The sequence below is a fragment of the Chlorocebus sabaeus genome, chromosome 1 (genome assembly GCF_047675955.1).
Source record: "Chlorocebus sabaeus isolate Y175 chromosome 1, mChlSab1.0.hap1, whole genome shotgun sequence".
In the NCBI taxonomy this organism is placed as follows: Eukaryota; Metazoa; Chordata; class Mammalia; order Primates; family Cercopithecidae; genus Chlorocebus; species Chlorocebus sabaeus.
This window is the reverse complement of record NC_132904.1, coordinates 52,717,289-52,739,051: the sequence shown is the minus strand read 5'-3', so window position 1 is coordinate 52,739,051 and position 21,763 is coordinate 52,717,289. Positions and strand designations below refer to the sequence as shown.

The 21,763-nt window shown below is 48.0% G+C and overlaps 1 protein-coding gene and 1 long non-coding RNA gene across 9 annotated transcripts in view; one reads left to right on the top strand and one right to left on the bottom strand.

The window, feature by feature from the left end:
• The first annotated feature begins 368 nt into the window (after positions 1-368).
• The window catches only part of MICAL2 (microtubule associated monooxygenase, calponin and LIM domain containing 2), a 243,298-nt gene continuing 221,903 nt past the window's right edge, over positions 369-21,763 (top strand). For 3 of the 8 annotated variants that reach the window (XM_073018229.1, XM_073018225.1, XM_073018227.1), the window contains exon 1: positions 378-534. The gene's annotated coding sequence lies outside the window, so the exon portion shown is untranslated. Of the gene's footprint in view, positions 535-21,763 lie in introns of all 8 variants that reach the window. The other 5 variants (XM_037999707.2, XM_073018232.1, XM_073018235.1 and 2 more) reach the window with 3 other exon arrangements.
• On the bottom strand, positions 3,217-4,613 carry LOC140712229 (uncharacterized). Its single transcript, XR_012093733.1, has 2 exons — positions 4,368-4,613; positions 3,217-3,410 (listed from the first exon to the last, which is right to left on the bottom strand). It is a non-coding gene; the product is annotated as an uncharacterized lncRNA (long non-coding RNA).

Here is a 21,763-nt window from a genome sequence, read left to right as displayed (position 1 = left end):
TACACAGTCGGTACTAGAAGTGCCATGCCGCTCCCCCATGTCCAAAAGGGGATGCGGTGGCTTGCTTTCCAGCTTCCTAGACCAAGGAGCGTGAGGCCCAGGCCCTCGCCGCTCCCTTGATACCCGCATACCAACACCCGGGGTTTCATCTCGCAGCGCTACCACGCCCCACTCCCAGCAGCCCTCCCCTGGTCTCCGACCTGCGCGGGTCAGGGTGGGAGCGCCCGGCCACTCCCTGCGTTCTGGGCCGGGCTACAGCCCACGTGCGCCGGCGGCAGCGGCGGTGACAGCCGGCCCCACGGGGGCGGGGCGCGCTCCGTGCTGTCCTGTCATTGGCCGCGCCGCTGTCGGGGGCGTTCCCCAGCCCGGTCCACCGCGCGGCGCAGAACCGCAGGCGCTCGGCTGGCTAAGCCTGCGCGGGGCCGCCTCGCTTGCTCCCAGCTCCGCCAGTGGCCCGCGGGGCCCGATCGCTGCGCCCGCGGCCAGGGCGGAGGCAGGCGCTGACCCGGAGCTTGGCAGCCCGTGCGACTTTCGGTAAGGCGGGGGCGGCGCTGGCCTCCGGGTGGGGAGCGCGGGCGGGCGCGGGTGGGGACCGTGCCAGCCCCGGCTGGACTCTGCGGCTTGTCCGACGCCCGGGAGGGTCAGGTGCGGCCGCAGCATCCCCCGCCTCAAACCCACCCGGCGGGGCGCACAGCGAGCAGGTGGCGCTGCCGGGAAGCCCGGGGCGGCCCTGGCCGGCCTCTGAACCAATTAGAACGCAATAAAAGCCTCCCACCGGCACGCCGAACTACCTCTTACTCCGCCCCGCAACACCCAAACCCTGCAGTTCCAAGCCTAGAAAATCCCAAGCGCCGCAACGGGGTGGGAGTGACGCGCCTGCAGTGCCGCCTGTCACCGGGCAGAAGACCATCCCCAAACTTCCCAGGACTGGGGCTCCGAGCCTTGCACGCCCCGTTCCAGCTCTTCACTGGGCGCCCTTTTCCCCCTCCCTTGTCCCCTCCCTCTTTAGTAACAGGAAGTTAACTTGGGCCAAATGTCAGTGGCCTGGCAGGCTGCGATCTGGAGCCGAGTCGGTATGGGGTCGTGGCAGTGGTCCGAGGGGCCGCGGAACTGTCCGCTCTGCATCGCGTCCCCTGCATCCCCAGTAGCCCGCGCTCGCTCCAGGCACAGGAGCACCCCTACGAGGTGTCCGCGGCGCCCGCCCTGTGGGTGCCTGGCTGGTCCCGGGGAGAGGTGGAATCTTGCCCACAGCGTCTAAGCCGCTGCTGGACCAGACGGGGCAGGTGGGGTTAATTTTTATTCACCGCCATCCTCACTGGCAGAGCTGGGAACAGCCTTTACTGGATGGGGATGAGGGGATGTGGAAACCAGAGTAAATGTATGTCTTCTTCCACGTTGTTTATTCTGAGGCCTGGGTTTTTGAGGCGGAAAGAACTTTTATTTGGAAGCCTGTAGGGCCCTGCCAGGCCTAGAGCAGTGTGCCGGCTCTCTTGCTGTCATTGTCGCCTGTTAACTACAATCTACAATGATTTTGGTGAAGAATAAAGTCACTAGCCAGGCCCCTTGTGGGCAGGTCCCATGGGAGAAAAGCCAGAGGCGAATTGGCCCTCCAATGTTTGTGCCAGGTTCCCTGACCCCTGCACCTACTCTGCCCTGCTCCCCCTCTCCAGTGGCAGTCGACCTAACAAGTGGGCCTCCAGTCTCCAGGGCAGCCCTGCGCGATGCCGTGGAGACTTTAATACAATAAGAACTCACTTTTCTTCATGCAGAGAGAAGGCGGATTTATTAAGTGCTTACTGGGCAATAGGTCTTGTCTTGTGGCACTTTTGCAGCCAATTTCATGGTTATTCTCCAAAAACGCTAAGAGTTTTGCCCTCCCCATTTTAGAGATGGGGAAAGAGGCTCAGGTATGGTAGGTGCCCAAGGTCACACAACAAGTGTCTGAGCCAGGTCCTGGCCCTGTCATTGTAAGTCGAGTGCTCTTGTTTCATGGCTGTGGGAAGTGGTGTGCTGTGTGCAGGACTATGGCCCCACAGCGTGCTGACTAGAGCCTCCCAGCCTCAGAAAGATGCCCTCCACCAGGATTTCAGGGGATGCTTCTTTGGCAAAACAGTTGAAGTGACCCAGGTTAGCCAAGTTGTTCAACCTGCAAACCCCTTATCCTCCCCCTAGTCGAGAGTAGTGGATAGTGTTGGTCAGATTGCTATGGGGAGGGATTGGGTGCTATTTTGGAAGCAAGCCTGCTTCTGCCATTGACCTGGCCTCACTTCTGAGAAGCTGGCTTCTGGTATAGTCTAGGAGGACTGTGTTAGCTGAAATAACCTCTACCTTGGGACTGATTCTAGTTTTGTGGGACTTTTGGGGGGGCACTGGTGTTGGGGTGTAGTATTATGGTTGTGGGGTAATTGAAATCCAGTTTGAACATACTCTATAAAAACATGACATCACTTTTATCTCCACCACCTCTTCCTTCAGGCCTAGGACTCTAGCTTTCTCCTCATCTCCTCTTTCAAAAGAAAATCATGATAAGTCATGATTTTCATGACTTATTTTCATGATGTCATGAAAATCATGAAAACTGATACTAATCAATTATACTTTAGTAGAAGTCAGCTTTTAAGAACTATGCCTGGTTGTGGCTGTGGCCATTGGAGGCCCATTCCCAGGCTGCAAGGAGCAGCCATATGATCCCAGCCTATAATTGGGGTATGTTTCTATTCTCTCCACCCGTGTCTACACACATACCTGGGTTTGCCTCCCAGCCATGGGCCTGCACCCTTTGCTTCCCACTGCTGAAGTGTAGAGGTCTTGTCTTCTTGGTGGAAGCCTTGGCTCTAGCAAGACAGGACGTGGTATGGGTAAAAGAATAACTCGGTGGAACATTGCTAATCCTAGACGCCCTCTGAGGGCTAACAGTCTCTATTCTTTAAAGAGTCAGAGAAGAGAATACTGTTCATCATGCTGAGATGTTTCATTCTTTACATCGTTCTATTGTTTCATTTCACCTCTGAAGAAGTAAGTGGGGTTAACTGCATTTTACAGATGAGGAAGCTGAGACCCAGAAAGGTTACAACTTGGCTGGGTGTGGTGGCTCATGCCTGTAAAACCAGCACTTTGGAGGCCGAGGTGGGAGGATTCCATGAGGCCAGGAGTTCAAGACCACCTTGGGCAACATAGCAAGACTGCTGTCTCTAGTAATGACCACAACAAAAAAGGTTACAACTTGCCTGCATCACACAGCGTGTATGAGTGAGGTTTGAGTGTGGAGAATTAAATGCTATGGGAAGTAGGAAAAGCTTGTGGCTGTCTCTGAACTCTGGAGGCTTGGCAGGTATAGCTCCTCTGCTGCACAGTCATCTCCCTTATCCGCGGTTTCACCTTTTGAGGTTTTGGTTACAGTCAGCCATGGTCTGAAAATATTATAGTATTTTGAGAGAGACGGAGACCACATTCACATCGCTTTTATTATAGTATATTGTTATAATTGTTCTATTTTATCATTAATGTTGTAATCTCTTTATGTACCTCATTTGTAAAGAAAATTTAATCGCTCTTGTATGTATAGGAAAAAACACACCATATATAGGGTTTGGTACTATCCAAGGTTTCAGGCATCTACTGGGGGTCTTGGGATGTATCTCCTGGAGATGAGTGGGGCTACAGTACTTACCCTTTCTCACCCTATATTGTAATTATTTATGAACATGTCTTCTCACCTCACTATGAAATGGCATTTAAAACACTCATAAACTTGGCAGATTTATTTTCTGGTTTTGCAAATCCTCTGTGCTCTTTGCTCTGTATTTTGTTAGCCTTTATTTGAGCTATGTCCACGAGGGTATCTACCAGAATGTATCGCAGTCCTCTCATCAAAAATATTACAAACATTTTCACACACACAAAATCATACTAGCTTCATCAGCCCCATGTACTCATTGCCCAGCTTCCACAGTTATTGAGATTATGCCTTGCTGGCTTCCTCTCTCTCTTTTTCTCCCTTTCCCTCTGAAAGGAATATTTATTCCTGAAATGTTTTAAAGCAAATGTCTAATGTCATGTCATTTTGCTTCTATATAATCCAGTACACAACTCTTTTAAAAAGGACATTCTCTTGCATAACCACATTTCACTACTGCACGTATTAACAGTGCTTCTTAGACGTCACCTGTCCACCTTGATTGTGTCAGAAATGACCTTTAGAGTTGGTTTGTTCGAATGAGGATCCAGTCTGTATGCCACATTAGGTCGTTAGTCCTTTTATGCCTGGTTTTAGTTTGGAGAAGTGCCCCCTCTTTAACTAGCCATTACCCTCTGTGTTAACTGCCCATCTCCCCCACTACATAGGGAGTCCCTTAAGATGAGCCCACCTCTTTGCTGTGCTGGATCCTTAGCACTGAGCGCCGTGTCTGGAACACGCGGAGACTCCATAAGCATTTGTCCAGTTGTGTCGTAGCTACTCAGGAAATGTGCTTTGAATTAATGAACCCAGTCATGGATTTGTGTGACTACCAGTGCACGTGCTTAGATAAGAGGTTTTAAAAAAATGACTTGCTTACGTGTGGACGTTTCCTCAGCACGCGTCAGTCTGTAAACATCCTAAAATAATAGAAGAACTATTTGCTGCTCCCCCTCACCGCGCTGGTTTGTGGTGGGGAGCCCAGACAGCTGCGTTTGTGCCTTGATCAGCAACTGGCCTCCACAGGTCACATGTGGGGCTGACGGAGACTGAGGTCACTTCTGTCCAAGCTTTGAATTCCGCCACAGGAATGACCATGTTGCGACCCAGAAACTTGGCCCTGGGCTTGGTGGAGACCACTCACTTTTTCTTCTTCTGTCTCTGGACAGTGCTGCTTCTCCTGTGCCTTCCAGAGCCTTCTCTAACCTGCCTTACTTTTGGGCAAGTTGTGGTGCCTTCTTCAAATCACTATTCATCCACAATTGGGGCAGGTACTGATGGAAAAGAAGTGTTTATAACCTTCAAGTGTCTTGTCTGAATTTGTTCTATAGAGTTAGTACCACCACTGGCACCTTTGTGGGTGGCCTAATGAAGGAGACCAGAGGCTCAGGAGGGCAGAAGTACCTGCTTCTCTTGGTAATGGACTTCACACCTGGTTCTCTCACCAAATGTCCTTAGGGGTGCTGGACACCTTGATAGGCATCTTTTACCCATCCAGTAATGGCCCTTCCCTGCAAACAGCCCTCAACATGAATACATGGTTTGTTTGGGACATTTTTTCTTTTTTTCCTTTTTAACACAGGCAGGCTTTTAATTTTTATTTTTTAATTTTAGTAGAGACAAAGTCTTGCTATATTGCCCAGGCTGGTCTCAAACTCCTGAGCTCAAGCAACTCGCCTGCCTTGACCTTCCAAAGTACTGGGATCACAGATGAACCACTATGCCTGGCCCAGCCTTTTGCCCTAGGAGAAAATCTAATGAAATTTTAAGTCTTCTGACTCTGGATGGCAGTGTTAGAGTTGACTTTTTCCTTTATCTTTTGCTTTTTAGTACTTTTTTTCAAAGTTTTTGTAAGACAAATATTTTATTTTTATAACGGAAAATCCAAATATTTATTTTCTTAAAAAAGAAGACTTCTTTCAACTAATTTGAAGTAGGTAGACAGAATTATACATGTATTTGGAGTTATACTGGCAGATAAAGCCGCAGCACTACTGGGATTTCGATATCTGCTTGGATCGTTATTTTCACGATGAACATAACCCGACTTTCTAAAAGTTAGAAAATAAAGAAAACTGAGGATTGGGAGACAGGAAGCTATGAAACCCATGTAGTCCTACCCTCTTTCCTTTATTTATTTATTTATTTATTTATTTATTTATTTATTTATTGAGATGGAGTCTCGCTCTGTCGCCCAGGCTGTAGTGCAGTGTCGCGATCTTGGCTCACTGCAAGCTCCACCTCCCGGGTTCACGCTATTCTCCTACCTCAGCCTCCCTAGTAGCTGGGACTACAGGCCCCCGCCACCACGCCCGGCTAATTTTTTTGTATTTTTAGTAGAGACCGAGTTTCACCATGTTAGCCAGGATGGTCTCCATCTCCTGACCTCATGATCTGCCTGCCTCAGCCTCCCAAAGTGCTGGGATTACAGGCGTGAGCCACCGTGCCTGGCCCCTCTTTCCCTTTCTACTTCTTCTTTTGCTATCCCCCAGGTGAAATCTTTCTAATGTTAGGCTCTTGATTTTGATTTTTTTTTTTTTATTCAGGAAGGTTAAGCCCTCAGGGGAAGACAAAATGACGCAGACTGCCAAGACAAGGCAGGGCAAAGTTCCACGCTCCAGTGGCCTGTCTTGTCCTCTCAGGAAAGTGCCCAGTGACCAAACACCCTGCTCCCTCACTCTGGGGTGTCTAGACTCCTCCCTCCTCCAGTTTCTGTTTTCCTCCCTACACCCTCCCCAAAGGTAGACAGCATGGCTGGCCTGGGCTGATAAGACTTCTTCTTCCTAAAACATCGATCACATGGCCTCAGAAATTCAGAGCCGGTGGGAGTGATAGGTGACTCCGGCCCTCTGTTCACGAGCAAACTTTCATTGCAGGATTGGGCCAACCACGGGGTCTGATTTGGAGATGCTTCCCTTCTCTGTCAGCTGCTCATGTCTCAAATGAAGAGCCTTTTGTGATGATCATGTATGGAATAGTGTCTGAAGTGCCACTGCACTGTACCTGTCTTTGCGTCTAAACATCACTGCCGTCATCACAGCACAAACTGCCCATCTCAGGGGTGTCTGGCTGTGAGCTGTGTGTATGCGGATAGTGCTGGTGTTTTTAGAGTTGAAAATTGTAGTTTGTTCTTTATTTGAGCTAATGTTTCTCTCCCCTGAGGGTCAGGGTAATTTCACTGCCTTCCTCTTTCTCTCAAATCCCCACCTCCACCTCCCAGTGGCTGTTCTGATACCTTGGTGCACCTGCATTCCTTCCAAGGCTTGGTTAGATTTCTTTTGATGAATGACAGAGGTAAGGGCAGGCACAAGAACAGGAGCTGTGCTTCCTGCTGGTTTGGGGCTCAGGTTTTTCTCCTTCGCTGGGCAGGAGAGGATGTCTAGTGCAGACGTTCTTTCTGCTGGCAGCAAGGGGTTGGACGGTGGTCCCTGGCCCCTGAGCCATTGCAGCAGCTGGTTTGTGGGACGTCTCCAGACCCAAGGTCCTGACGCACACAGCCTGGAAGCCCAGCACATGCCAGAGACACGAATGGGAGTCTAAGAACGCCCTGTTCTGGCCTTGCTGTAGCAGTACCAACATGTCGAGGTGCAGAAACTACTTCTTTGCTCCCATGACTCTGAATGGCTGGCCCAGGCCACTTATCTGAATACTGACTTATCTGGTGAAGCTTTGTGGGATCTCAGTATATAGTTTGTTGGAGCCAGGATAATGAGGTGTAGGGGAGGATGAAGAAACAGCTCCCACTAACAAGAGCTGCCCTCTGAAACAGAGTGGGCCCAGGGTCTGCCAGGAGCTTGGTTGCTGAGCCCTCATTGGACAACTGTTCATCCGAAAGGAGCAGAATGGGGGTTGGGTGCTGTGTGTAGAGTCTGTGGCTGCTGTCAAGTCAGCTCCGTGTATCAGGACAGCCAGGCTTTGCACAATTTGATGCAAAGGTAGTAAGATCAGATCTCCCTGCTTGTAGGAAGGAGGTATCTGATGGCTAAATGAAAGGAAAACAGAATAGAGAAACACACAGAGGAATTTCTGACCTCTTTCCAGACACTCAGGGAGAGGATTCACTCAGTCTTTTTCATCAGGGAATGTCCTGTGAGGCTCGTGCAGTTGGAGCCTTGGGGACCATGGGGTCCATGTCGGGAGAGCTTCCCGGCCACATGCCTGGAGTTGCCACACATTACTGTTGTGAAGGAGGAGGAGGAGGAAGAAGCACTGTGTGAAATTTCAGGCTTCTTCTGGATTCGAGGTTTGCCCCAACAAGAGGACCTAGAAGGTCTTACTTGGGTGTGTTGGTTATCTTGTATCTTGGACTTTCTTAAAAGTGACTTACCCACACATATGTACATATATGTGTGGTACTTATCCCACACATGAATAGATGCATAGGACTTACCTTCACACACACACATAGATGCATGGTAAGATATTCACTCAGTACAAAGGAAATTGACGGAAAAGTACATCTCCCTTCTTTCCCTGTCCTCCAGCCCTCAGTTCTTACCTCTTTGGCAGCTGTTGTTCCCAGCCCCCTGTGGATCCTTCCAGACATAGTCTAGGCATGACCTGGTGCCTGTTCCCCTTCTGCTCTTCCTGGGGCTTGCTAAGAAGCGACTAGGATGTAAAGAGACAGGGCCCACAGGGCTGCAGAGACTTGGCCATTGTCTCATTTGGCCAAGGCCTAACTATTGCCCCTTCCACCCTACTCTGCCAGCTATCTCCTTTAGGAATCCCCTTATGTTCGATTTGGGGGTTCAAAGAGCCTGGACTCTGAGAATAAACCTCAGGGGCATGTTGTGGATGCAGGTGATATAGGCAAAAACAAAAAGCACTAAGACAGACCTGGGCTCAAATCTGAGCCATGTGGCCTTGGGCAAGTTAATGAATCCTAGTATTTTAGTTTACATAAAGGAGGTAATTATACCTATTTCAAGAGCTTGATCTGGAGATGAAATTAAAATATTTGTGAAGTACCTTGCATGGATATGCACTCCAAAATGTCAGGGTTTTTGTTGTTGTTGTTGTTTTGTTTTTTCACATTTAATGAGTGACCCATTGCCAGAATGAATGACACTGGTATGGAATTCTCTGGATGGCTTTCTGAAAATCCTCTAGGTGAGTTCCTGAGCTTTTCTTTCCCTGCAGAAGGCAGCCAGTTCTCCATTTTCTACCAAGTTCAGTTGGCCCCACTACTTCCTTCTCCCTGTGGGGAGCCAACCTCCGTCCACCCCAGCCACTGGACACCACCTCCTCCTCTGCCCTTGACCCCTGAACCCTCTTCTCCATTTCCCTGGGCCCTGGGTTCCCCCCTCCTCCCCTCGTGAACAAGACGCTGCCTGCTGCCTGGAGAGTGCTGTGGGCTGTTTATGGCTGCTTTCTGGGGTGTTTATGTTGTATCTCTTCAGAAGCTCCTAACAGATGTCTGTTTATTTCTGAAACTTCATCTACAGCATGAGAGGAGAGAGGCTATTTTTAAAGATCTTTAATTGGCATGGCTGCACAATACAGCTTAGATTGCCTCCAAGTTTAATTCTTCATCGCTCTTATGCTCTATCCATTATGAAACCCTTCAAATCCAGCCTTAGAGACCTTATATGTCCTGATTTTAGACCGGCACTTAAATTTAGCAGATAGTTGTAATCTCTAAAAAAGGTTGGCCAAGGAGGTGAAGGCAACCGGCTGACTGTCTTTTGTCTAGGCTGAGACAGATGGCATGAATGAGAGCATAGAATGCAACACCCTCCCCCAACTTCTGCCCCTTCTTTCCACCTGCAGTGGTTGAGGCCTGCCCTCATATGCCGCCTGCGGATTGGCTGGGCGATCTCTAGCTCTCCCTTTCCCTTTGGACTCAGGTGGGGCTTGAGATGACAGGAGAGTGGTGTAGTTTCAAATGACACTGACCTCCCAGGAGGGAGGAGGCCACAGAGGCCATGAGTCACAGAGCCTTGGGATGTCAGGTTGGAGGGCCTCATGGGATCATCTAGTTCTCATCCTGGCCACCTTGTTTTACCTGTGGAGAAACTGACACTCAAATGCTTCCTGATGCTGAGTGCACAGAGAGGTGTGTTTCTTGCTCAAGGTCAACCAGCCAGGTCAGAGTCAGGTCTCTTTTCCATCTACCATTTCCCACCAGGCTGTGGTCCTTGATCAGTCTAAGGCAGCTGTGCTCACAGTTGGCTGCCTTTACTGAAGGACAGAGCCTCATCCTCCCTTTCTAAAGCCTCCCACATTCTTTGAATTTATGCTGTGTACACTTGTAGCACTGGCTGGTCTCAGTCCCAAGATCTTTTCTTATCATAAACACCTCCCCCAGAGCCTTGGGGCTTAGAATTCCCACCTTTGTTCCCAGCCCTTGTCTGCAGAGGCCCTTTGTTAAAAATACAGAATTTAACTGGGAAGGACCATATGTTGACAGAGATGAGTTTATCTTTGATTAGCTGTCATCCAAGGACTGAACCTTGAGAGGATGGGGCGTAGGATGAGTCAGCTGGGAACAGGAGGAGGAGGGAATCCTGAGAGACGGCAGATAGGGTGCTAGGGGCATCAATGGCCATAGGCCCAGGCTCGGAGCTCAGTGTGCAGCTGCTGGGCTAGAGTCCCTGTGATGACTGCTGGAAGCTGCCTGCTCTTCTAACTCATGGAGGGATGTGCGTTAGACAAGCTCACCTGTGGCTGAACACCAAGACAGAGTATGGAATGTCCACAGAGTCCCACAGTGGGGGAGCCAGGGGAAGCTTCCTGGAGGAGGTGGAGTTTGTAGATTGAGAAGGGTATTGGAAGATAGTTATGATTTCCATAGGCAGAGATGGGCAGAAGTAACGGCACAAAGAGATGTAGAAAAGTGAGGGCACAGTCAGGATACCACGTGGTAGAAACGGGGCTGCCTAGGGAAGCTGAGGCTGGAATCAGGCTGCTCTGAGGCATGGAGGGACCTGAGTTCTGGCGGTGGTGTGGGTGTGGACTGAACCCAGCAGACTGTGGGAAGCTGTCAGAGAGGGATAGTCAGAGTCATCCTTCAGGGCCCTGCCCTCCGTTCACGGGAGGTGCACACTGCCAGACAGCTGCCATTCCCCTGGACTGAGGAGGGCTGTGGGGAACAGGGTGGGGGGCAGTAAGACTGGGCCCCCAAAACTACTTTGTCTGTATCGTGGCTTTTGACCCACAGCCTTCTTTGTGAAGGGAGTCTGCGTGCAAAGTGTTGTCTTTGGTTTATCAGGAGGGCAGCCCTTTTTGGAACTCCTGGTTAGGGTCTTAGGATATGGGACATCCTTCACGTTCTGCAGCTTGTGCCCCCCAAGTGTGGCTGTGTGAGCTTTGGTGGCTCTTGACTCTGTGTAGCAAACAGCATCTGTTCCACTTTCACCACCTCGCTGCAGGCTAAGCCCTTCACACCAATCCTTCTGCCTCAAGGTCAATTTGAAGGGAATAAATAGGGCAGTCAAGGTGCTGAGCTCCTCTGGGGGCTACTCCTGGAACAGGAGCAGGAGTTCTGTCTGTGTGTGAGGGAGGCAGCAGAGCTGGGGTGGTGCAGGAACCCAGGTGACCACCTCCTCCAAAGAAAGCGCCTTTGGAAGAATTGGCTCTGTAGGAGTCAGTGGCTCTCAAAACATTTGTACCGTCATCTGGAATGATGCTGATTCTCTCCCCTGCACAGCCTCACAATCACCTGAAGATCCCCTTCAAGTGCCTCCTGCCCTGGGTTTCCTGTGTGCACCTTGAGTTTCCTTCTCTAGTTGAGGAGGGAGTTTTGGGAGGCTGGCAAACCTGGAGCTGGACTGAATGGCCTGGGCAGGTGGAGCAGGTAGAGGGTTGGTTGCCTCCCAGCCCTCTGGCCATCCTGGCCATAGGGAGGTGGATAAAGGCTGAGCTCAGCTTCTGCCTGCTGCCTTGTTAACCTGGCAGGTGGGAGGCACCACAACCTGGTGCATGTTCAGCTTTGACATTTGTGTGGGGCTGGCACCTGTTCTGTACCATGTATGTCTCAGAGAAGCTCTTGCTTTATGTGATGGAATAAATTGTTCCTGCAAGCAGCAATTGTAATGAGTTTAGTGCAATTGATGGGAGGTTTTAATGGGGTTGTGGTGGGGCACTGAAATCGGCTTGCTTTCTTTTTTGTCCTAGGATCAGTGCTACCCATATGAGAACAAGCTGATTTGTTCACTGATTGAGAAATTGATCGCTCAGTGCATTCATTCTGTCAACCAAGATTTTTGGAGTACTCTCAATTTGAAGCATACTGTCACAGATGGACCATGGGTTTTCAGTCACTGTAAACACTGGACAAGCCACACACATCCTATCTCTGAACTTTGGGTTTGTCCTCTGTAAAATGGGAGTGATGCTACTTACCTCACAGGGAGGTTGTGGGGATTAACTGGGGTACTGGGCGGAGCACACCTCTCATGGTGACTGGCACGTAGTGGCATGTGGGTGGGCTCTTCCCCTCTGGCTCATTCCTGAATTGGCCCACAGGAGTCTTGGAGCACAGATGCAGGCAGGGTTCCTTGTTGCCACAGGCCTCGCATTCAGTACTGGCCCCTAAGTGCCTTTTACCTTTAATAACTTTTTATTTATTTATTTTTTTTAAATACAGAGTCTTGCTCTTTCGCCCAGGCTGGAGTGTAGTGGTGCAATCTCAGCTCACTGCAATCTCTGCCTCCCAGGTTCAAGCGATTCTCCTGCCTCAGCCTCCCGAGTAGCTGGGATTACAGGCATTTGTCCCCATACCTGGCTAATTTTTGTACTTTTAGTAGAGACTAGGTTTCTCCATGTTGGCCAAGCTGATCTCAACCTCCTGACCTCAAGTGATCTGCCTGCCTCAGCTTCCCAAAGTAGTGGGATTACAGGAGTGAGCCATTGTGCCTGGCCTGCCTTTAATGACTTTTTAAAGGGAATGGCTCAGTCAAAGCACCTGTGTGTGCAGTGAAGAACGATGGGACACCTTTCTCTTCCTGGTGAGAAGGTCTTCTCATACCTTGGAACTGCAGGGCTGGGAGAGCCTTATCATCAACCCCACTGGATGCTTGTTCACTCCACTCTGGTGGTCTAGTCTGAGTTTGTAGGTTGGAGGTGATCCATCTTGTCTTTGAACTCCTCCTGATGGCTTCCTATAGCTTCTGGCATTTGGTCCCAGTTCTTCCTCTTGGGTGCCATGGACAGTAGGTCTAATCTGTCTACTGCCCAATAGCTCTTCAGAAAATTTTGTTTTTAAATCAAATCTCTAACACCATCAACTGAAAGATGTACCATTATTTCATGTACCCTCAAGAAAGAAAAAGAGCTTCCAATTAAACTGTGGCACAATGCTTTGCCATCACTTAAAATTTTTATTCTATATTTTCTGAATTTTTTTAGATTTTAGACATACTTTTTTATTTTATATCACTCTTGCATATATACAAAAGTAAATTGGTTAAGGCATTTCTAAAACTTCACTTTCAGAATCTAACTCTTCTGAATCACTTTTTGACTTAGATTGATCAATGTCCATGTTTTTCTGACTCATTATTATCTTCTAGTCAAGTGGGGATGTATTTCTTCATCTCTCTTGTCCCTGGAATTTTTTTTCCAGCTTCTGACACCCATTATGTCAGTTCTGGTGTTTTCTTGATTTTACCAGAAGGCATCAGTGAAAGTTTTTTTGTTAACAACCAGGACTCACATTTCTTCCTTAAATGGTTCTTAAAAGTGTTGGCTCCTGAAATGCTTTAGATCATGGTTGTTCAGATATGCCACCAGGAATGAGTCAAATTTCCATATGTGAAGTGGTGACAGCTATGCCACAGCTGCATCCCAGGAGAGACCGTTAGATGTTGGGGGATTTTAGACACATTCTACTTTCAGACATTTTATAATGGGAAAAATGCATTTCTAATCAGTGAAATACGTTATTTAAAGACAGCCTTCTGTTTCTCTCCTGAGTCTTCTTCCAGATTAACAACCCACAGTGTGGGTTCAGGATTTTTACCTTCTCTGTGGTTTTCCTCTGAACATGCCCTAGTTTGTTCAGATCTTTTTATACAGTGAAGGCAATGTCCAGACCATATATTGTATTTATGGTATGAGGACAGCAGAAGAAGGGAGCGATCACCTCCTAGTTCAGGACATTATTCTTCTCTTAATGCAACCCAAGACTCTGTGTACTTTGCTGGCAGTAGCATCACATCACGGACATTACTGCTGACCAGGTCTTTTTAACATGTGCAGTTGCTAAGCTGCTTCTCCCCTGTCCTAAACTTGTGTGGCTTTAGAATTTAAAGGCAGAGCCTCCTATTTTGCTTCTGCCTAATTCAGAATGATCGTTCCTGTTAAGTTTCAACTTGTTAAATTCAGCACAGCCCTGTTGCGTTAATCAGAATCCTATTTAAGTATGCGTTCCACAGCGTCACCCAAGTCATGATAAATGCTTATCGAAGGGACCCCTCTGTCACACTGCTGGAGACCTTCCCTCAGTGGACTTCTGATCTTTGACTGGCTTACTTTGGGAAGAGTGATTGAAGCCGCCCCTAGCCTAGTCTCTGCCCTTTTGCTTCTCTGACCTAAGCCGCCTTTCTGAAGCTAGATATGCCATGCCCATTGCAGTTCTGCATCTGCTATTAAGTGCTTCATCAAAAAAAGACATGAACAGCCTTAATGTTACGTGTTCTCAGCTCCTCGAGGGCTCCGAGGCTGCTTTCAGCTGTTCCTGGGCTGCTCCCCAGAGATTGCACTAGGTAGCTTAGCATCTTGTCTGTGAACATTTTCAGTGCTCTGGGAGGTCACTGTCCTGGGCCAGGGGACTTGAAGTCATTGCAAATGTCTAAATATCTTTTTTAAAAAACAAAACAAAAAAACTAAACTCCTATCTCCTCTCTGCTCTTTATTCCAGTGTTGGTTCTTTGCTCCCCTGCCCCGGTTTCCTCAATTGTTTGACTGGAGTTACATTCAGAGTCCAAGTCATTAACTTCCTCCATGTCGCATCTAGCAGCTCTTCTGGTCTCCCAGCCACTTAAAGTCTGTGTTCTTTGAGTCTGCAGCACCAACTTCCCCCTTCTTGGTCTTTTGCTAATTTCACAGGAAATGATTGTTTTTCCTCCACAGTTCCTGTGTCCTCCTGGTCACTAACCCATTCCACCACTGTCATGGGAATTAGGGAACTAGGTTAGTCCCCGTTTCTATGGACACATCCTCTCTAGACGATGAAAGTCTCTGCAAGGCCAGGCTTAGCCTTTAGCCACTGGGGCTTCCTGCGCTCTCAGGGTGTCTGATCCCAGCCCTACCCGCCCAGAGCTCATTTCTGGCTAGTCTAGGATTTGTATCAGCAGCAGCCTAGTGGGGTCCATTTCCATGGTATCTCTATGCCTCATTCTTCCCTCTTCACCCATGTGTTCTTCAGAATATTTCTCTTTACTTCATGGGCTTTTCACACAGCTGTACATCTTTTTTTTGAGACAGAGTCTCGCTCTGTCACCCAGGCTGGAGTGCAGTGGCACAATCTTGGCTCACTGCAACCTCTGCCTCCCAGGTTCAAGCGATTCTCCTGCCTCAACCTCCCAAGTAGCTGGGAATATAGCGTGCACCACCACATCCTGCTAATTTTTTTGTGTCTTTAGTAGGCTTTCACCGTGTTAACCAGGATGGTCTCAATCTCCTGACCTTGTGATCTGCCTGCCTCAGCCTCCTAAAGTGTTGGGATTACAGGCATGAGCCACTGTGCCATCTTTTTTTTTTTGTTTTTACTCTGTCTCTCTGCCCTGTCTCAAGTCTAGTCCTTTAAAAGATAAAACCTGGTGCAGAGAAGTGTGTCTAGTCTGCTATTGGTTAATGTAAAGAAAAGGACACATATTTATATTTGTGTGTATAAGCATAATCATGGTCAGGAAACATTCACAAGCAACTAATAATAGTGGTGACCTGTTTTAGAGTGGGGACATGGTAGGTAGATGGGGGTAGGAGTAGGAGGGAAACTTTTTATGAATACTTTTGTATTTTTTTGACTTTGGAATCCAGTGCAAGTATTTCCTATTCAGTTTTTTTTCTTTAACTAACAGATAATCTGGGATGCCTGATTGGCTAATGTGAACTGATGAGGCCATGTGGAATGAGTGACTCACCTGCTTGAGTCAGGGCTCTGCAGCCTCCTACCACCTGGGCCTCAGCTCCTCAGGTGTAAAGCTGGCTGGTCCCAGCCACTTACCTTGCAGAGGGGACACAGGGAGGCTCTCCTTTGGAGCGTGGCACAGGTCAGCATGTGGAGGGTCTGCAGTAAGCAGGGCCTCCTCCCTCAGAAGTCATTTGGGATTTTAGGACCATTGCAGTAAACTGTAATCTCAGTTTAGTGATAGCTGGTGCTCAAAGGGTGCACCTGAGCCTCATGTTGGTTTTCTGCTGTCAATCGCTTAAAACTTACACCATGGTTTTTTCATCTTGTGAGCTCCAGTATTTAAGGAGATTGGAAGCTCTGAATCTCTGGGTTTGCCTGGAAGAAGTAGGTACTTTCCTTTGCCAGACCTGAGATGCTTTACAAATCATCTCGTCTGCCCAGTGCAGTGGAGTGAGATTAAAATAGGTCTAACATCCTTTGAAAACATAGGCCCATGGTGAGGTCTGCAGGTAACTGAGATCACAGCTGGCTCTGAAGGAAAAATGCAGCCTCTTGGGAGTGGCCAGTCCGGGTACCTACAATTGAGGAAGTGACCTGATTGGGGAGGTGACTTATTTACCCTGGGCAATTGAGAAGCATTTATTGAACACCTACTATGTGTCCTAGGCTCTGTGCTGTGGGGATGACAAGATGGATAAGGCTCAGCTTCTCCTAAAGTATTTACAGTGGGCTTGGGAAAGCAAGGCTTATGTGTGTAAAAAAAATTTAAAAAAAAATAAAAAAAAATTGAGTAACAGGAGATTTTCGTAACAGTTCAGCTCAATCATAGAAGAAAAACCACAAGGTAGTTCGTGACTAACGTCCATCTGCCTGGAGGAGGCAGTGGTGGGTGTGGGGAGTGTTTTCTGTGGGCTGGGGAGGGCCTGGAAAGCTTCCCGGAGGAGGGAGCAGAGGTGGTGGCAGCAGCAGCGTTTGACCTGGATCCTGATGGGTAGTTGCAGTGCAGATGGATAAGTTGGGAGTAAGAAGAGAGCATCTCTAGTGGGTGTTGAGGCCAGGAGAAATGGGGAATTGCCTGCTTTGAAGGTGGGCAGAGGGAGATGAAGCTAGGCAGGTGAGTTTAGGACAGACGCAAAGAGGATTTAATGAGAAAGAGATTGAGTTGGAGTGTGTTTAACTTCAGAACAGGAATGGGAGGATGAAGGCCCAGGGTCTCACAGGGAACTCTTGTAAATCTCAGGAAGATAGGCAAGAAAGGATCTAGCCCCTAAACATTTCAGTCTAGGCATCTCTAGCTTCCAGGAAGCTGGAGGCATGCTAGCCATTCTTTCACCATTGCTCTGTGGGGACATTTTCTTCTTAGGCATTTTACATGTCTGCTCAGTCATTCATTCAGCAGGTATTTATGAGCTCTTACTCTGTGGCAGGCACTGTTCTAGGTGCTGGGTTGCAGCAGGGAAAAAAACAAAACAGGATAACATCCCTTGCCACATTCCCAGAAGGGGAGAGGGACAATAAACAAGTGAGCTAAATGCGTGGGAGGCCAGGTGATGAGAGGTAGCGTGGGGAAAATCAAAGCAGGGAAGGAGATGGGGTGTGCTGCATGGGGAGGGGAGCAGCTGGGGGAGGGCTGTAATTTTAAATAGAGTGGTTAGGGAAGGTTTCACTGACTCATCCTGTCACTGGGACTTTGTCTGGGACCATAGAGAAGGAGGCAAGGCCAGATCCTACTGGGATCTTGAGCCCACAGTTGATCCTCTTCAACCTGTTGGGGGTCTTCGGCTAGGCAGTTGGGAGCCTTTGAGTGCTCTTGAGCAGAGAAGTGACATGTGTGGGGAGATCTCCCTAGTGGCTTTGTAGGGGACAGGATATAGGCGGCTGAGACAGGGGAGCAGATATTCAGGAGGAGATGACCACTGTAGACTAAAAAAGTCTACTTATTTGACACTTTCCTCACTGTGCTGCAAGCTCCACATCTGTAAAATGGAGATAAAATGGTACTTACCTTATAGGCACGTTTTCAAGAGGATGAAATGGGTTACTGAATGTAGAATACTTAAAACAGCACCTGACATATAATAAGTGCCTAAAAATATTGTCTTGCTTGACTATCTGTCCCTCTGTCTGTATATATGTATGTGTGTGTAAAATTAATGTGTTGGGGACACCCTTTCTTGTCCTAAAGCCAAGTCAAATGAAGAAAATAATGATGCTTTTCAGGATTAAATGAGATAATCCACGTAGTGGGTCTAGGTTAGTGGTAGATGAATACTAGGTGAATACTAGTTAAAAGTACTACTATTATCACCAGATCTTACCTTGAAGAAAATGATTTTGCAATGGAAATCCTTTGTAAAGTCTTCCTATTTAACAGTTGTTTATCAAGACTGCAACATGCCAGGTGCTGGACTAGACATATCATCCCATTTCATCTTTGTAATAACTGCCCAAGATAATCAGTGTTAACCACATCTTACAGATGAGGAAGCAGAGACCCAGAGAGACTAAGACTTGCCAAGGTCACATAGCTGGTAAATGGCAGAGCTGGGATTAATCCATGAGTGATCCACTGTGTAAATGTAAACATTGACATATAGGTTCTCATATCAGTCTCCCTTGGTATTAGGTACCCGCAAAGAGGTGCAGGGAGAGCAGAGCTGTGGCCAACTTTGAGGACAGATCAGGGCAGTGTGAATGTAGAGGGGAAAGCATGGGTAGGAGGCAGTGTGTGTGAGGCAGTACCTTTCTTCCGTGACTCAGCCCTGCAGGCCTTATCAGAGCCCTTCAGCCACCCTCTAAGAGTTTATCTGAAACCCATTTTGGTTTCCCAAAAGGAGCAGAGCCTGACAGGTACAAATCCTGGCTCCATCACTTACCAGCCGTGTAAGTCCAAGATAGGAGTCAATTTCTTTGTGCCTCAGTTTTGTCATCTGCAAACTTGCTTCATAGGGTTGTTATGAGAATTAATATCAGAGAAGCTATGTGAACACTTAGAACAGTGTCTGGCCCATAGCAAGTATTCTGAAAGAGTTACTATTATGTTAAAAATTCTTATATTATTTTTATATTATAATATTATTGTAAATGCCTTTTTAATCTCTGAGGTCAGGACAGAATGTCCCATCTCTCTACGGGATCATTCTGTAACACATTCTGTTTTGCCTTATTATATAGATGTGGGTGTAGGTCTCCCCTTTACAGGACTATGAATAGAATTCAATCAGCATCTTTCTAAAATCCCTGAAGACTTGTGCCTTGTCCTAGAAGCTGTCAATAGAGATTTGCGCCAAAAGAAGTGAGTCTTGGTTTCCTTTTAACCTTCAAGCCACTTATTCTAACCTGAAGATCCCACCTCCCGTGATCTGGAAAATGTCTGATATTTCCAAGGGTGCTTTACAGTTTGCCAAACACATTCTCATTCATATTTCATTTGGTCTTCACAGTTACCCTGTGTGGTTACGGGGTACTCTCCCCAGTGAACAGGTCAGGAGACTGAGGCTCTGCAGGGTTGAATAATTTGCTCCAAGACTTGCAGGTGGAAAGTAATGAAACAGGCACCCCCCTTCCTATCCCAGAAAGCTTTGTTCTGGAGTTTCAGATTGACTCTTCCCCTAAAGCCATTCATCATTTCCCCCTTAGCCCTTTTCCTAAAGAGGATTGGGGGGAGGTCATGTGACCAGCCAACCTTTATACCTTTCTTTCTCTCTCTTTCTCTTTCTTTCTTTCTTTCTTTCTTTCTTTCTTTCTTTCTTTCTTTCTTTCTTTCTTTCTTCCTTTCTTCCTTTCTTTCCTTTCTTTCCTTTCTTTCCTTTCTTCCTTTCTTTCTTCCTTTCTTTCTTCCTTTCTCTTTCTTTCTTTCTTTCTTTCTTTCTTTCTTTCTTTCTTTCTTTCTTTTTCTTTCTTTCTTTCTTTTCTTTTCTTTTCTTTCCTTTTCTTTCCTCCTCCTCCTCCTTCTTATTCCTCTTCTTCCTCTTCCTCTTCTTTTTTTGGTGGTCCTCAATTACATGGAGAGTTTTTCATTTGTTTTTCTTTTAATTTTATTATTTATTTATTTATATGAGACAGTGTCTCACTCTGTCACACAGGCTGGAGTGCAGTGGTGCAATCACAGCTCACTGCAGCCTCAATCTCCTGGGCCCAGATGATCCTCCCAGCTCTGCCTCTGGAGTAGCTGGGACTTCAGGTGCACACCACCATGCCTGGCTAATTTTTTCTTTTGTTTTTAGTTGAGACAGGGTCTCCCTATGTTGTCCAGGCTGATCTCAAACTCCTGGATTCTAAGTTATTCTTCCATCTTGGCCTCCCAAAGTGCTGGGATTACAGGTGAGAGCCACTGTGCCAGCCTATACAATTCTACTTTCACCCTTTGTTCCCAGGTCTTGTTACTCCCAAACTAAGCACATGGTGATGGCCTTGAGCGGAGCTGATTGATGATTGGAGTTGCTCAAATCATCCCCACTCCATTTTCCCTTCTCTGTGAATCTGAGGTCTGGGCTGGGAGTCAGCATTTGGAGCTTGGTGGGGAGTGGGAGACAACGGGGAGAGCATTGTCGCTTTAAGCATTTGCAATGTCTGAGTATGAAATTGTCCTGAGCATAAATGTGCCCTGAGGAACCCTGCAACTGAAGGTGGAGGAGGCAAGACGAGGAGCCCATGCTGAGATGCAGAACCCAGAATCACCACCTGGGGCCTGGCCAGGGGCCTGCAGGGGCCGAATCAGAGGCCACAGGGCAGAGGGATGGGATGGGGAGTACTTACTCCCTGGGAGGCAAACAAGCACATGATCCTTCTAGCCAAGATGGGACTAAACCCAGGGCTCAAACCCGTAATTCAGACTTGTTAAACTCCTTGGAGTTGTTCCTTAAGCAGAAGAATCTCCTGTTTAGTTCAGCCCAACAAAAGTTTACTGAGGAAGTACCTGCAGTGTCCCAGCAGGTGTGAGGAATACAAAGTCCAGCAAGATAGGGACCCTGCCACAAGGGGCTCAGGTCCTACAGCCTCAGCTTTACCTGTGCCTCCTCCTCCCTCCTGCCAACTTTTAATGCTTGGGCGGAGGCTCTGAGGGTGGTGCTTCTTAAGTGCACATGGCAGCATTTTAGCTTCCTGGCACCTCAGCACTTGGGCTAGAATTAGGGCCTGGCAGGTCTGCAGAGCAGCACACACTGGGAATTGGCAAACACACCCGCTTATGGAGGCGGACTCTGATCCTGCTGCGGGAAGAGAGAGGTTTCTAGGCTTTGGCATCCGGAACTGCTTCTCAGTTCCCTCTGTGATGGTCACGTGACTGGAGGAGCAGAGGCAGGAGGGCCTCTGGGGTGCAGGTGAGAAAGATCCCAGTAGAATTGCCCCAAGGTAATGGCTCAAACTGCCCATCCCTCAGTCAGACCAGCTCCCCCTTCTCATCCTCCAAACTGGCTGGTCTCCTCTCCTCTGCACCTGGGCCATCCTTGGCCCCAACTCTTTGCTTTGGTTCTTTAGCACTTTCCTTCTTCTCTGCCTTTTCAACACCCCATCCTCCAAGTCTGGATTCAGCCCTGCCATCTTCAGAAAGGCTTCCTAAACCCTCTCAGATGCAGTTCCCCCTCCTTTCTCCATATGCTTGCCTGGCAGAGAACCAACAGCCCCCAGTTCAGCATTTACCTGTTTCCTGGGAGTTCTTTCTCACGCTCTCGGCTTCGTGAAGGGAAGGCAGGGAACATGTTTTGTGCACCCACCATGTTCCAGGCAGTTGCATGGAGGCTGGGTACATCCTAGCTCTGTTTTTTATGAGCTGTATGACTTTCGGTAAGTGTTTTTGTTTCTCTGAGTCTCATTTTCTCATTTGAGATTGAGGATGTGATGCCTACCTCAGAAGGAAGTTGTAAGAATTGAATGGAATAATCCATGCAAAGCACTTTGCACACAGGTCCAGGCTCATAGTAAATGGCTAACACATGGCAACTTTTGTTATTCTTTGATAGGTATTGTCTCATTGAATCCTCACCCTAGCTTTATAAGGTAAGCATCATTCC